Below are 10,024 nucleotides of genomic sequence, written 5' to 3' on the forward strand. Positions count from 1 at the left end.
CGCAAGCAGCACGCAGCATATTTTTAACCTGCAGAGCGTGACTGGCGCCGATACCGTGTGTGAACAGAATGCAAAACAGGTTAACGTGTCCTCAGGAGCACTCTGTTCGTGTGCATGTCTGCCTGTTTGACTCTCAGCAGGGGGCCCAACCACGGAGGCGCGTTTGACAGGCGATCCAGCGAAGGCGTCACACAATGCTAGCATGTCAGCTACCTTGAAGATGACATGACAGATTCCTGGGAGGAGTGATGACAAGAGTACGGTTGGCAGTGCCACACAGCGAAGCCAGTAATGACATTAATTCTAGGACCCAGACAGAGACAATGACAAGAACAAATCCACATCTATAACGTCACTAAGAGCTCTAAGAGGCCTTAGAGGTAACACCATCACACATAGACACACACACACAGGATTGTAATTATATCTTGTGTATATATGTGGGGACTCGACATTCATTTCTATGTGGAAAATTGTAATCCTAACATGACGACCTTAACCACCTACCCAGCACTAACCTTAACCATAAGTAACCAAACAAAATACGAGACTTTTGCAATTTTTAGTTTTTCAATTGCATTTCCAGATCTTTGTACGGAACTGAAAAATGGTCCCCACAATGTAATATAAACATAATCCACACACACAGACACACACACACATGTTGCCGTCAGTCACATCATTTCAGAGAAACTCTAACAAGCTGCAGTTTTACATCCGGGATTTCACTCATACTCCCTTGGACAGGATTCAGTGAGGTCAGAGGGACATGGGGAAGTTCTGTTGTACCTTTAAGTGTGATTTTTATCATTGCTTCTTCAACTTTAACACCTTTTCTTTCTGCCATATGTGTAGTGCTGTATGGTTGGAATAATGATAACCTGTATCCTCTACATTTAACGCATATGTAACATAACAGGGGGACGTTAATTCAGCACCTGGGGAGCAGTACCTTGCTCAGGGTACCTCAGTGGTGCCTAGCGGGCCAAGGATTTGAACCAGCAATCTTTCAATTACAAGTACACTTCCCTAACCATTAAGCCACCACTGCCCAATAATAAAGCTGAATTGGAAAGTTCCAGAATGCTATGACAGTCACAGCCCTCCCTCAGTGCTCAAGGTTTCAAAATACACACATGGGGGGTCGGCAAGGTGGGGATATCTGCATGTAAACCACAGCTTTATAGCACTGAGCAGTGTGCTGATTATTAAGGTGCAGCAGAGGAGCAGCCTGGGGTGACACCGCCGTGTGGAGCTCATCCACCTGCTGCGTCTCGCTGAAGCTGCCAGTTTTTGTTTGACTGTGGGTGTTTTCAGGTTCCCTGCTCATTTGACGACTGCAGCAGTGAGAATCTGTAGCGAAATGGATCCTGACTCAGTCTTTTAAAACTAGAAGTGGACAAAAGGAAACAGCAAGATGAGGGCGAAGAGGGTGACGAACCGAAATGGTGCGAGACGGCAGGAGCTGAAGGATGTGGGGGTCTGGGAGCGACGAGGCCCGGGCTGAGTGTCGGGGTGCTGCCCTCAGGCGTGCAGGACAAGCAGAGTGAAGTGAGACACAAATGGCCATTCACAGGAAGGCGAGAAGAGCTTCCCTGGGGGAGGGAACAACAAGCATGAGTGTCTCAGGGGTGAACACGGAGTGGCAGGCCATGCAATTAAAAGAGATTAAGGGACATGGCTTCAAGCGGGATGAAGGAAAGAGCTTGTCTGTTGCTGCTGTGAAGTCCTCACCTGTTTTCTCTGCTTTGACCCGAATCCCAGCATGAAATGGAGGTAAACACTGTTAAAATTCTGCTGGCGTTGAGCACGGGTCATTATTAATTTACTCGTTGGAAGGCCAGGATCGATCTGCAGTACGACTGTGTGGGCTTGGTGCAGTGGGGGGGGGGGGGGTGACATAGTCCTGCATTTCGTCCACGTTCGTCAGTCACTAATGGGAGGCAGGCGGAAGGCACCTGCAGGGGATGGAGCAGTGTCCTTTGCTGGGTCGGTCTCTACTGAAGCCTTCCATCAGGCACAGAGGGGTACGTACCACAATTGAAGGTACAGCAATGCACCTTCTGGGATTGGAACCTACATCCTGACCAGCTGACAGTGTTTCCTTCATGATATTCCAGAGGATACACAACTGGAGGGTAACAGTACAAAACTTGCACATGGTGGGGGGGGGGGGGGGGGGGCTTGGAGTCTCAATTCTCACAGCAAGTTTCCCCACAATGTGATAAAAACCTGTAACTTTTTATCTTGTAGGAAGATTGTTTTGGTCCCCACAAGAATAACCTCAATTTAATAAAAAAAATCATAAATAAATAAAATAAAAAAACTAAGAAATATTTAGACTGGTTACTTACAGTTAAGGTTAGAGCTGGGTAGGGGTAAAGGGTGCCATGGATGGGATTAGGGTTAAAAAAATAGCATGTTCATGTGTGCCACAGCATAGAGGGTAATTGAGGGACTAGTGTGTTCACATGATCTGTAGCAGAGGGTAACTGAGGGATTAGCGTGTTCATGTGTGCTGTAGCAGAGAAGGCAACCGAGGAACTAGCATGTTCACGAGTTCGGTAGCAGTGGGTAAGTGAGGGACTAGCGTGTTCATGTGTGTTGTAACAGAGAGGGCAACCGAGGAACTACTGTGTTCATGTGTGCTGTAGCAGAGAAGGCAAGCGAGGAACTAGCATGTTCACGTGTTCTGTAGCAGCGGGTAAGTGAGGGACTAGCGTGTTCATGCGTGCTGTAGCAGAGAGCGAAACCGAGGAACTAGCGTGTTCACATGGTCTGTAGCAGTGGGTAAGTGAGGGACTAGCGTGTTCATGCGTGCTGTAGCAGAGAGCAAACCGAGGAACTAGCATGTTCACATGTTCTGTAGCAGCGGGTAAGTGAGGGACTAGCGTGTTCATGCGTGCTGTAGCAGAGAGCGAAACCGAGGAACTAGCGTGTTCACATGGTCTGTAGCAGAGGGTAAGTGAGGGACTAGCGTGTTCATGCGTGCTGTAGCAGAGAGCGAAACCAAGGAACTAGCATGTTCACATGTTCTGTAGCAGCGGGTAAGTGAGGAACTAGTGTGTTCATGCATGCTGTAGCAGAGAGCGAAACCAAGGAACTAGCATGTTCACATGTTCTATAGCAGCGGGTAAGTGAGGAACTAGCGTGTTCATGCGTGCTGTAGCAGACAGCGAAACCAAGGAACTAGCATGTTCACATGTTCTGTAGCAGCGGGTAAGCGAGGGACTAGCGTGTTCATGCGTGCTGTAGCAGAGACCGAAACCGAGGAACTAGCGTGTTCACATGTTCTGCAGCAGAGGGTAATTGAGGGCTTAGCGTGCTCATGTGTGCTGTAGCAGAGAGCGTAACCAAGGGACTAGTATGTTCATGTGTGCTGTAGCAGAGAAGGCAACCGAGGAACTAGCATGTTCACGTGTTCTGCAGCAAAACAACAACAACAAACAACAACAAAACAAATTTATTTTTATATAGCGCATTATCACAACATTACATCGTCTCAAAGCGCTTTACAGCATCCGCACCCAAAGCCCTCAGTGAGTAAGCCAAAGGCGACAGTGGCAAGGAAAAACTCCCAAGAAGGAAGAAACCTTGGGAGGGACCAGACTCAAAGGGGGAGCCCATCCTCCAGGGGCCGGCAGCGGGTAAGTGCGGAACTAGCGGGTAACTGAGGGACTAGCGTGTTCACGTGTTCTGTAGCAGAGGGTAACCAATGGATTACTGTGCAGTTGTCATTTGTGTAAGGGATGTAAACTCTCTGGTGGAACTTAATCGCCTATCTGTGGCCATAAAGCCCGCTGAATTATAAATGGAGAGGAAAACAGAGGGGAAGCAGGCCCCCCACCCTCAACCCCCACTCCTGCATTACCACATCAGCAGCTGGGGATTCTGGGCACAGAGGTGCAATACAGCAGAGCATGAAATTTTAACAAACGGAAAAAAACATTCTGAGATCACATGGTGACATGATTTCTGAGCATAACAAACCAAATTGACCCCCCCAGCCCAGGGTAAGAATGCTCTGTTTATGACACAGACAGTCACCTCTTATACAGAACAGCCACTTTGGCCTAGCAGGCTTGCTTATTTGAAGACAAAGGAATAATCAGTTGATCCTTATCGGACCCCCAGCCGAGTACCTGGCCGGTCTGCCGTTAAACTTCGCTGAACCTTAATGGAGTGAGAACATTTTCTCGTCTGATGCACACAAATGAATGCGGTGAAGGAGCCTGATGGATTTCATTCTCTCTCAGCACTGCACTCCAGCCCTAAGATTGCCTTCATTGAAGCAGCTTCAGCTCACTGTTTAATCCCAGTGATCTTTTGCATGGTCAGTTTCCCGATCTGGCGGCTTTCCATCCCTTAAGAGCAGAACTGCAGTGCTGAATGTAAAGTAGGGGTTCTGAGCGTGACTCAATGGGCTTGACCTGCAGTTCTTTGCATTCAACACACCATGCAGTTGTTATAGAGTAGCTGTAGAACAATAAAGAGTCTGTGTGTTAAGCTGGTGTCGGCATTGCTTGGTGCCAATACTAAATCTTCCTTCTCAGCAGGCCCTGCTCCGAAAGTTCAAGCAGCTTTAAGGCTTCAGCTCACCTCATTTGACTTCTGTAACAGCTGTGGATGGTGCCTCCAGACTCCTCATCCTCCTCTTCCTCAGCTCTGTTCATCACGTTCATTGACTGCTGCTCTGCTCTGTCGTGTACCTTCACACAGCATTCCCATTTCTCCCATACTGAACATCTCTTACTGTATTTCCTGTGTTCAGTCTCCACACCCCCTCTCCGCACCCCTGCAAAACCCAACCGCCCTTCCCCTTTTCCTAACACTAACCCTACCAGGTCGACTTTCTCAGCCATGCAGACATGACCCCCCTACCCGACACTCTGCTGACTCCTCGCTTCCTCCATCTCTTCCTCCATCTATACTGTGTACCACCTCCTAGAGGGGGTAAATCGCCTCCTTGACTCCTTTAATGTTCTGCACTGCTGAGCGGTCCTCCTCCCCCTCACTTAAGGAAACAGCCAATTTGCTCCCTTACTATTTCCCCCAAGAAGACCTCCTGGAACCCGACTGCATCCAGACCCAGCCCAACACACATTAATGACTCATTTATATACACCGCACTCCTAAAGAAGCTGACCCAACTCTTTTCCATATGCCGGCATTTTCTGTTTGGAAAAAGGGAAACGGTGTTTAAGAAAGCACGAACCATGAACGAGCCCCACCAGCGAGTTTAACACAATTATACCGCAGATGTAGGTATTAATTAGCTTGCTAATTAGCCACTTTCACCACCGCAAAACAATTATACATAAAGCTGAAGACCGTATTCTTGCAAAGGCTTTGCGTTTGATGCAGTTCAGTTATTTTCAGGGCCCTTCACGACACATCACACAAGTAATTAAATTTAGACAGCCCAGATTAAGGCCAACGCGACACTTCCTGCTTGGCTGGGCCCTTCACTGCCTGCTGGCGAATCCAGCCTGTTCAGGGCTCACTAAAGAAAAACCTTCCAGCTCACATGACCATTCTTCAGAATGCAGAGGTGAAAATGACTCCGTCAGGAGCACAGGGTCCTCACCATCGGTGCTGCAGATTCACAGACAGAACCAGAATTAATTCAGCATCTCGGGAGGTCCGTCCGCCTTCTGACAGGGTGGCTTTCTGGTACCGCCGCCCCGTGCTGCAGCCCTTCTGCTCTCTGGAAGGTGACACGGTGCCATATGTGCCCCCCCCCCTCCACCGCCCACAGCCCCCTCCTCTGTCCCCCTGCCTTTATTACAGTTCAAGGTGAGGGGCTACTTTAACAACATGAGGGCTTCGTCACTCGATAGATAGACCGGTCCGGGCTTGTGCGCTTACAGAAAGCCTCCAAGGAGAGCACGCGCCCCCCCTCCCCTGCCCCCCCCAAAAAAATAAACTGGACATGACGGGCATTACCTTTATCATTTTCCCACCCTCAAGGTTTCCTCCTCAAATTCCCCATGCCTCCATTTTTGGGACACCTATCAACAAGTAAGGAGGTCAGAGGGACAGAGATACTTGTCCTCCACCCTTGTCCATCCATCGTGCCATTTTTAACACAGTGCTGCATTCAGGTCACCGAAGCTTAGAAAACACATAATTATTCGGCTGCGATTAATTGTCCACGTCGCCGCGCTGAAAGGCGCACGGCTCCATTGACCGGTACGCGTAATTGGCTTCGTTAAAGCTCTCTTGTGCTACGTGACTGAGTTGTACAGAACATGCTGCCACTCGGTCATCCACGCGGCCACGTTCCTACACACACAGCCAGAAGCCTGATCATTAGCCCACTTTTGCTGGCTTCAGACCGTCACGCCACCCAGCCCCTGCTGTCTGGGGAGTGGGCTTGGAGCTGGCCAATCGTAGGGGTGCTCGTCGTGGCATTGTCAATGTAACTCTGAGCCAACACAGCACCATTAGAAAACCATTTCAGCTCCTCTCCCCTCCTCCAGTCTTCCCCCCGCCCTCCTCCTCCCTCCATCTCCAGCTCCACCTCGATTACACAGACAAAATCCTACTCCTCGCCTTGGCTGTCCTCACGACACCTCTCCTCCTCTGACTGCTTAATACCCTGGCTCACAGATGTGCTGAAAGACAAGCCTGGAAAGATGGAGAGAGATAAGGCATGACAATTTGCACACGCTATAAAAGTGGAGCTGCAGAGGTGGATACAAAGGGAATGGGGGGCAGGAGCCGGGTGGAGGTGCAGTAGATGACAGGGAGAGAGTTACTGCGAGAGAGGCTGCGTAATGGGGTATCGATCTGCTGGAGCCCCTCCCCCCGACAGCCAGATACACAGCCAAGCAGCTCTTATGTTTCTGTGTACACATTCTGACAGCATAATTGTAACACTGTGTGGCTGTAGCTGTCTGTAGCCGGTCTACATTCGCAGAGGGACACGCCCCAGCCACCTGACAAGAAGTCTCTTTATAACAGCTTACTTGGTTGGAATATTAATTAGCAAGTGATTCTACACCAAACCCAATACATTCAAATTTATATGTTAAAAACAATACCTATCTCTTTTCCAGAAGAGTCACCTGTTACAGCTGTTAAGACGAACCCTAATGCTGATCTTGGTTAACATTTTATGAAAGGCATAAGGCTTTGCCCATTTCCTCAGATATTCTGCTCTTTCCCCAAACTCACCATTATATCCCAGCATGCATTTGGCCATGGGCATAACAGATGGCGGACCGTGCCGATCCAGCCAGACACGTGCTTTCTGCGAGCCAGCTCCGCTACCCTGTGGTTTTAAGCTGCCATCCCTCACAGACACGTATAACAGCTGAATCTCAGCGATTTGGAAGTTAACGAATAGAAAAGGCTGGAAGTCAGAGACGGGCCACAGGCTTCAGCCAACAAAAAAAAACCTTTTTATTATACCCGCGGGGTACAGAGAGCTAGACTGAAGACTGCGCCATGATCTTTGGCTGTGGGCCATTTCTTCAAACACTTCCTGACTGGGTGGAGCCAGTGAATTGAATTAACTTTGCAAAGTGTGAATGGTCCTCGGTCTCTGCCCAGCAGACATACAGAATATCAAATATTTACAGGAAATGGTGCAGAAAGTAGGGAAAACACCAGCTTCATGGGAATGGCAGACAAAAAGCAATCATTACTGTCAGAACCGCAGCTGCACAGGCCTGGCCGGGAGAGACAGCTTTCGAGCAGGTCTAGGAAACACATGAAGACACTGTGTTAGAACAAAGAGGTGCAATGGGAAGAGAGACTATATGTTAGGGAAAGAGGAAAACTATAGGGACCTGGGGCCACAGGGTAGTGAAATACAGGGTAGTGAAAGGTGTAGAGCCTCACACTCAAACTATGGGGTGGACAATACAGCCAGGTCGCACAGACAGAATCACGCCGGTGGTCATGTGACCCACAGCTGCTCTTGGGGAGAAAGAAGACCAGGGAAATATGTAGAGATGAGCAGAACTGATCAAAATCTGCAGGAGGCCTGTGATTTTAAAAGGAACAGCGTTATTATATAGGTGTAATACCGTAGATGTCAGCTTAACACCTGGACAGGGTCAGAGGAAGCATTAAGCAAAACCAAAAGGAAACAGTGTAGAAAAGCCTATGACACTATCAAGCTGAAAGTGACCCGTGTGATTTTCATCGCCAGGAAGATTTACACGGAAAAGAGAGGGAGAGCGAGGAGCCTCTCGGTGCGGAGCTTTGAGGGCGGAGGTAGCACACACTGGCTTATCGCTAGAGCAGATGAGCAGCAGCGAGACAGCCTGCTGAAGTCAGGGGAAACAATGATAACACCAGCTTCCCTCAATAAATGCAGGGGGAGCAGAGTCGGCAGGTAGGGGGATACTGATGTGGGGGGGGCATTGCCTAAAGCTGAAGGGATATGATGAGAAGGTGTGACAGGTGGCTTGGTGCTAGGTGATGCTGGGGGGGGGGATGCCAATCAAGGCTGGGGAGGCAGAAACCTGACAACTAGAAGAGGCTTGGAGACTGGCATGATGGAAAAGCACAAAGATCACCAGCTTCATTATGGATTTCACTCTGAATTTTAAAGTATTTGGCAAAAAATAACACATGAAGGAAATGAAACGGGGGGGGGGGGGGGGGGGTTGCAGGGTGTCCTCTGCTATTCTGTGAAAGGGGGCGCAGTCGACACACTGCTCCATTAAATTGGGACCCTCAGTGCTCTGTTCCTCATTATATGCTCCAGAGCACGGAGAATTCACACCTTTTACCACGGGGGAGAGAACACAACCCATTTTCACTCTAATCATTTGCCCCTGATTTTAAAATTCTCCCACAAATGGAGAAATTATATTTCATTTAACTTTAGTTTACATAGTACCCATCACAACAAGCTTAACAAAAAAATTTAAGCAGTAAATTTGAATATAAGCATTTGTAAGTGTTCCTAATCTGCAGTCCTGACTGACAATTGCGGCAAAAGATAACACTTAACATCATTCCTCGCCTAAGTATTAGGTGTGATTAAAGATTCCACCGTTTTAAATTAATAAGCACCCATAAATGATTAATTACGTCATTTAAATTACATAGTTTAAACGATAGACACACCGCTGGGTAGCAAAATAAAATTCAGCGCTTGTGGTGCGGTGCTAAAGCGTATAGTAACCAAATGTTATTTTTACATACGTAAATTAATGATTTTTAAATTCACGCGTTAATCGGATCTAGCTGTTATTAATCATTCTGTTTTGATGAAATTTTTAAAAATCAATGTTGATGAAATGAAGTGAGAGCATGTTCGGTGAACGGTTACGAACTTGCGGGGCACGAATGCGAAAGGTAACCAAGGGAGTGACGAAAGGAAGACGATCGGCTGAAAGCTCGTTTGGAGACAGTAAGACGGGGCTTTTTCTATGCAGACGGGAACAAGCAGAAACCGTATTATAGGAGCGTTTAGACGCTGACTTTAAAACACCGATGTCAGGAGAGGTAGAGGAGTGCAGGCACACAGAGACGCTCGGGGATGGTATCAAACAGGGATAAAAAAGGAGCAGGTTCTGCGCAGACCCAGGCGCGGGTGGGGGTCTCGACGCCCGCATTATTAATATAATGCTGATATAAGCAAAGGAGCGACGCGCAGTGATAGGGAAACACCAGCGCATGGAGCCAGCCTGCTCTCAGTGCTGGTACCAATCTCAAACCCAGTTCCTGATGTAGAAAAAAACATCCTCGCCAGAAAGACGCAGGTATATACACAAAGGATACAGGAAAATAAACATGGGTAGGGAAATAAGCCAGCCCAACCAATTAACCACACACACACGGTCCCCTCTCAGTGAAACGTTACCACTAATCTGCCCGTATTTCGCGGAACCTTTCTTTTTGTGAAGCTTTTGTCTAAACGGGACCACAGTCCCATTGTAATTAATTATTCGCTATTAACTGAAATCATGTAGCAGCTGTATGACCACAAACCTCTAGGGGGCGCTAATGCAGCGCGGGATTGTGTATTAATGTTTCAGAAACCGTGATTTTTCAGTGTATT

This window comes from Brienomyrus brachyistius, chromosome 8, assembly GCF_023856365.1.
Source record: "Brienomyrus brachyistius isolate T26 chromosome 8, BBRACH_0.4, whole genome shotgun sequence".
Lineage (NCBI taxonomy): Eukaryota > Metazoa > Chordata > Actinopteri > Osteoglossiformes > Mormyridae > Brienomyrus > Brienomyrus brachyistius.